Here is a 6,072-nt window from a genome sequence, read left to right on the forward strand (position 1 = left end):
ACACATCCAATCCGTCACCAAAACCTGGCGGTCTCACCTTCACAACATCGCCAAGATCCGCCCTTTCCTCTCCATCCAAACTGCTACCGTGCTGGTACAAGCTCTCATAGTATCCCGACTGGATTATTGCATCAGCCTCCTCTCTGATCTCCCATCCTCCTGTCTCTCCCCATTCCAGTCTATTCTTCATTCTGCTGCCCGGATTATCTTTCTAAAGAAAGGCTTTGGGCATGTCATTCCCCTCCTCAAAAACCTCCAGTGGTTGCCTATCAACTTACACTTGAAACAGAAACTCTTCACTCTTGGCTTTAGTGCTCTCCATTGCCCCCTCCTACTTCACCTCCCTTCTCTCCTTCTATAGCCCACCCCCTACACTCCGCTCCTCTGCCGCTCACCTCCTCACGGTCCGTCTTTCTCGCCTGTCCCGCCATCGACCCCTGGCCCACGTCCTACCACTGACCTGGAACGCCCTCCCTTCTCACCTCCGCCAAACTCTCTTCCCCTCTTCAAAGCCCTCCTGAGAGCTCACCTCCTCCAGGAGGCCTTCCCAGACTGAGTCCTCCCTTTCCCTCTGCCCCTCCTCCCCTCCCCATTCCCCCTACTCCCTCACTCTGCTCTTCCTCCGTCCCCTCCCCACGGCACTTGTGCCTATTTGTATCTATTATTTATTACTCTATTTTATTAATGATCTGTCTATATCTATGATTCTATTTATCTTGATGGTATTGACGCCTGACTACTTGTTTTGTTTTGTTGTCTGTCTCCCCGGTTTAGACTGTGAGCCTGTTGTTGGGCAGGGATCGTCTCTTATCTTTTGCTGTATTGTACATTCCAAGCGCTTAGGACAGTGCTCTGCACATAGCAAGCACTGAGTAAATACGAATGAATAAATGAATGAATGAATGAATGAATGAATGAATGAATGAATGAATGAATGAAACGAGGAAGAGGAGGTGGCCAGGCACTGAAGGGGAAAGCTCTCACTCTGCCCAGGACTGTGGGGCAGCGAGAAATGGGAGAAGCAGCGTGGCCTAATGGATAGAGCCCGGGCCTGTGAGTCAGAAGGACCTGGATTCTAATCCCGACTCCACCACTTGTCTGCTGTGTGACCTTGGGCAAGTCACTTCACTTATCTGGGCCTCTGTTACCTCATCTGTAAAATGGGGATTAAAACAGTGAACCCCGTGTTGGACATGGACTGTGTCCAACCTGATTAGCTTGTATCAACCCCAGCTCTTGGAACAGTGCTTGGCACATAGTAAGCATTTAACAAATATCATTAAAAAAACCCAACCTGTGACTGCCGGTGACCAAAGAGACAACAGATAGCCGGGTTGGTGGCGGTGATCCCCTTGGGCAACCATACAGCCCCTTTGTGACCTCCCCTTACCAGCCCTCTCTTGCCCTGCACTCCCCAGCCCATCAAAGAAAAACCCATTCCAAATCAGTAACATTTATTGAGCAACAACTGACTGTACAACTACTGTGAGGTAGGAGGGGGCAAGGTGATTGAGTGCTTTAAAGCCAATGATGAGGAGTTTCTGCTTGATGCGGAGGTGGATGGGCAACCAGTGGAGTTTCTTGAAGAGTGGGGAAACATGTCCTGAACGTTTTTGTAGAAAAATGATCTGGGCAGCAGAATCAAGTATGGGCTATAGTGGAGAGAGACAAGAGGCTGGGAGGTCAACCCTACCTACAACTATAGGATATGAATTTTTAGGCTCTCACTCAAATTCCATCCCCCTCCAACTTTTTTTTAAATGAAAACCCCTCCCCCAAACACCCAAGAAGTTGTGCTTTTTTTAATTTTCACTGCCAATAGAGAATTGTGCCTTCATGAATCATCTTAAATCTGCAATGGCTGTGTTACCCATTTAGAGCCTTTTTAAAAATTCCCATCTTCAAATGAGATCTATAATATGTTTGCTTATATGCAGTTTAGATATAAAATAGTTGCATGTTGGCAACACAGGAAAGACATTTACAAAAAGATGACAAGGGAGAGGAGGTGGGGAAGGAAACCAAAGGTGCCCCAGAATTGGGCCCCCACTGTCATCAAAGACGATCGTGTAGTTTGGTCACTGATAAAAGGATCACATATATACACACACACAAAAGGTGAAGGTGCAAAATTAATCAGGGTAGACATCTCTGATATATTTATATATTTTTACATAAAGGATTCTCATATATATGTGTATATATCCGATGTCTCTGATATATTTATATATTTTATATAAAGGATTCTCATATATATATATATATATATATATATATATATATATATATATATATACATAATTCTGGGATATTGCCATCATCTCCCCTCCAGAGTTTCCTTAAATTACTGGTCCCTGTAAACTGTTTGTGTTTTATCTCTTTTGTGGGTCAACAGTCTTCCTGTCCTCTCTCTCTCCATATCAGACCAGGGCTCTTCCCCCCATTCATGGCCCTCCTAAAAATCCCACCTCCTGCAATATGCTTTTCCTGATTAAATTTCCAATAGGCTAGTTCACTGCACTGCCCTAAGAGGGCATTCATCAAATGCTACTATTGCTATTACTGCTGAAAATACTAGAGAAGCAGCGTGGCTCAGTGGAAAGAGACGGGCTTGGGAGTCGAAGGTCATGGGTTTGAATCCCAACTCTGCCACCTGTCAGCTGTGTGACTGTGGGCAAGTCACTTAACTTCTCTGTGCCTCCGTTACTCATCTGTCAAATGGGGATGAAGACTGTGAGCCTCACGTGGGACAACCTGATTCCCCTGTATCTCCCCCAGTGCTTAGAACAGTGCGCAAGGATGACACGCAAATTCGTGAAGCGTTCCATATTTTTCTGGATGTCTGCCCGCCACCTAAAACTCAACATGAGCAAGACTGAGCTCCTCATCTTCCCTCCCAAACCCGGTCCTCTCCCAGACTTCCCTATCACCGTGGATGGCACGACCATCCTTCCCGTCTCTCGGGCCCGCAATCTTGGTGTCATCCTTGACTCGCCTCTCTCGTTCACCCCACACATCCTATCCGTTACCGAGACCAGCCGGTTTCACCTCTACGATATCGCCAAGATCCGCCCTTTCCTCTCCACCCAGACGGCTACCTTACTGTTACGGGCTCTCGTTATATCACGGCTAGACTACTGTGTCAGCCTTCTCTCTGACCTCCCTTCCTCCTCTCTCGCCCCGCTCCGGTCTATTCTTCACTCCGCTGCCCGGCTCATCTTCCTGCAGAAACGATCTGGGCATGTCACTCCCCTTCTTAAACAACTCCAGTGGTTGCCTATCGACCTCCGCTCCAAACAAAAACTCCTCACTCTAGGCTTTAAGGCTCTCCATCACCTTGCCCCTTCCTACCTCTCCTCCCTTCTCTCTTTCTACCACCCACCCCGCACGCTCCGCTCCTCCGCCGCCCACCTCCTCACCGTCCCTCGGTCTCGCCTATCCCGCCATCGACCCCTGGGCCACGTCCTCCCGCGGTCCTGGAACGCCCTCCCTCCTCACCTCCGCCAAACTCTTCCCCTCTTCAAAACCCTACTTAAAACTCACCTCCTCCAAGAGGCCTTCCCAGACTGAGCTCCTCTTCTCCCTCTACTCCCTCTGCCACCCCCCCTTTACCTCTCCGCAGCTAAACCCCCTTTTTCCCCTTTTCCCTCTGCTCCTCCACCTCTCCCTTCCCATCCCCACAGCACTGTACTCGTCCGCTCAACTGTATATATTTTCATTACCCTATTTATTTTGTTAATGAATTGTACATTGCCTCGATTCTATTTAGTTGCCATTGTTTTGACGAGATGTTCTTCCCCTCAACTCTATTTATTGCCATTGTTCTCGTCTGTCCATCTCCCCCGATTAGACTGTAAGCCCGTCGAACGGCAGGGACTGTCTCTATCTGTTGCCGACTTGTTCATCCCAAGCGCTTAGTACAGTGCTCTGCACATAGTAAGCGCTTAACAAATACCAACATTATTATTATTATTATATTTGCTCATAAGGAATCCTTGCCTCAAGGCCAAAATCAGGATATAGTTGAGTTTTGGATTGCTATCGGAGGGCGGTACTACCCTAAACTAAGCCTTAACATTACTATGCATGCCAAACTAGTAAGGGGGTCGTTTAGCCATTTGTACCACCAGATTGGTACTATTACCAAAGAAACGGGTAGGGAATGTTTCTCTTTATTGCTGTATTGTGCTTTCCAAGCGCTTACTACAGTGCCCTGCACACAGCAAACGCTCAATTAAATACGACTGAACGAATGAGTGAATGTCTACTTTCATTTCAGGTACTGTATACGAATTGTAAAAGCAAAAATAAAACTCAAAATTTTTCCATTTCGCCTCGAGGGTTACCCGAATCAAACCTTCAGCCCAACCATTATGCTTCAGATGATATCTCGGTTTTCAACAAGGGGGGAAAAAATCAGTTTTCTAACTATTGGAAACCATCGGTATCTCCGGCCTAAATTTGACAAATCCATTTCCGAGCTATCGGCAACCAGCAGTTGCGCATCCCTCTTTTCATCCTTCCGGGCCTAGGGAGTGGGGGGTGGGGAGGTGTGTGTGTGTGTAGAAGAGTGCGATGTGCTGCAAATTCATGCTTGGGGTTGTGTGTATTATATATATAAATAAGACTATATGAGAATATAAGACTAAGACTATATGAGAATATATATATGAGAATATATATATGAGAATATATATGTGCGATGTGCTGCAAATACATAAATATATAAATAAGACTATATGAGAATATAAGACTAAGACTATATGAGAATATAAGACTAAGACTATATGAGAATATATATATGAGAATATATATGTGCGATGTGCTGCAAATTCATGCTTGGGGTTGTGTGTATTATACATATATATAAATAAGACTATATATACACGAGGATTTATATATGTGTGATGTGCTGCAAATTCATGCTTGGGGGTGTGAGTATTATATATATGAATATATATAAGAATATGTGCATATAAAAAAGAATATATATATGTGCGATGTGCTGCAAATCCATGCTTGGGGTTATGCAGCTCTGTGTGTGTGTGTGTGTGTGTGTGTGTAGAAAGGTGCGATGTGATGCAAATTTACGCTTGGGGTTGTGCGTGTGTGTGTGTGTGTGTGTGCATGGGTGTAATGTGCCACAGATCCATGCTTGAGGTTGTGCAGCTCCGTGTAATAATGATGTTGGTGTTTGTTGAGCGCTCACTATGTGCCGAGCACCGTTCTGAGCGCTGGGGGAGATCCAGGGTCATCAGGTTGTCCCACGTGGGGCTCACAGTCTTCGTCCCCATTTTACAGATGGGTTAAGTGACTTGCCCCAGGTCACACAGCTGACGAGCGGCGGAGGCGAGATTAGAACCGACGACCTCTGACTCCCAAACTCGGCCTCTTGCCACTGAGCCACGCTGCTTCTCGTGTGTGTGTGTGTGTGTGTGTGTGTGTGTGTGCTGCAAATTCATACTTGGGGTTGTGCAGGGGTGTGTGTGTGTGTGTGTATTATACAAATATATAGAGGGAGAAAGAGAATATATATGTATGTGTGTGTGTGAGAGAGATGCGCTGCAAATTCATGCTTGGGGTTGTGCAAGGGTGTGTGTGTGTGTTATACATATAGCATATATATATATAGAAGAATATATACATGTATATAGCTTAGCATACATATAGAATATATACATGTATATAGCTTAGCATACATATAGAAGTATACATGTATATATTCTTCTATATATATGCTATATGTATAACACATACACACACACCCTTGCACAACCCCAAGCATATACATATGCGTATATATCATATATAATATATATATATGTGTATATGAGTGCGATGTCCTGCAAATTCATGCTTGGGGTTGCGCGAAGTGCTGCAAATCCACGCTTGGGGTCGTGCAGCTGTGTGTGTGGAAGAGTGCGATGTGCTGCAAATCCATGCTTGGGGTTGTGCAGCTGTGTGTGTATCATATATCTAAATAGTGTATAGAGAGAGAAGAAGCGGCGGCTCTGAGGAGGTGGGGCGGTGTGTGTCTGGAGGGGATGCAGGGCCCGTGCGGCCCGGGCCCGG

Source organism: Ornithorhynchus anatinus, chromosome 4 (assembly GCF_004115215.2).
Source record: "Ornithorhynchus anatinus isolate Pmale09 chromosome 4, mOrnAna1.pri.v4, whole genome shotgun sequence".
Classification (NCBI taxonomy): Eukaryota; Metazoa; Chordata; class Mammalia; order Monotremata; family Ornithorhynchidae; genus Ornithorhynchus; species Ornithorhynchus anatinus.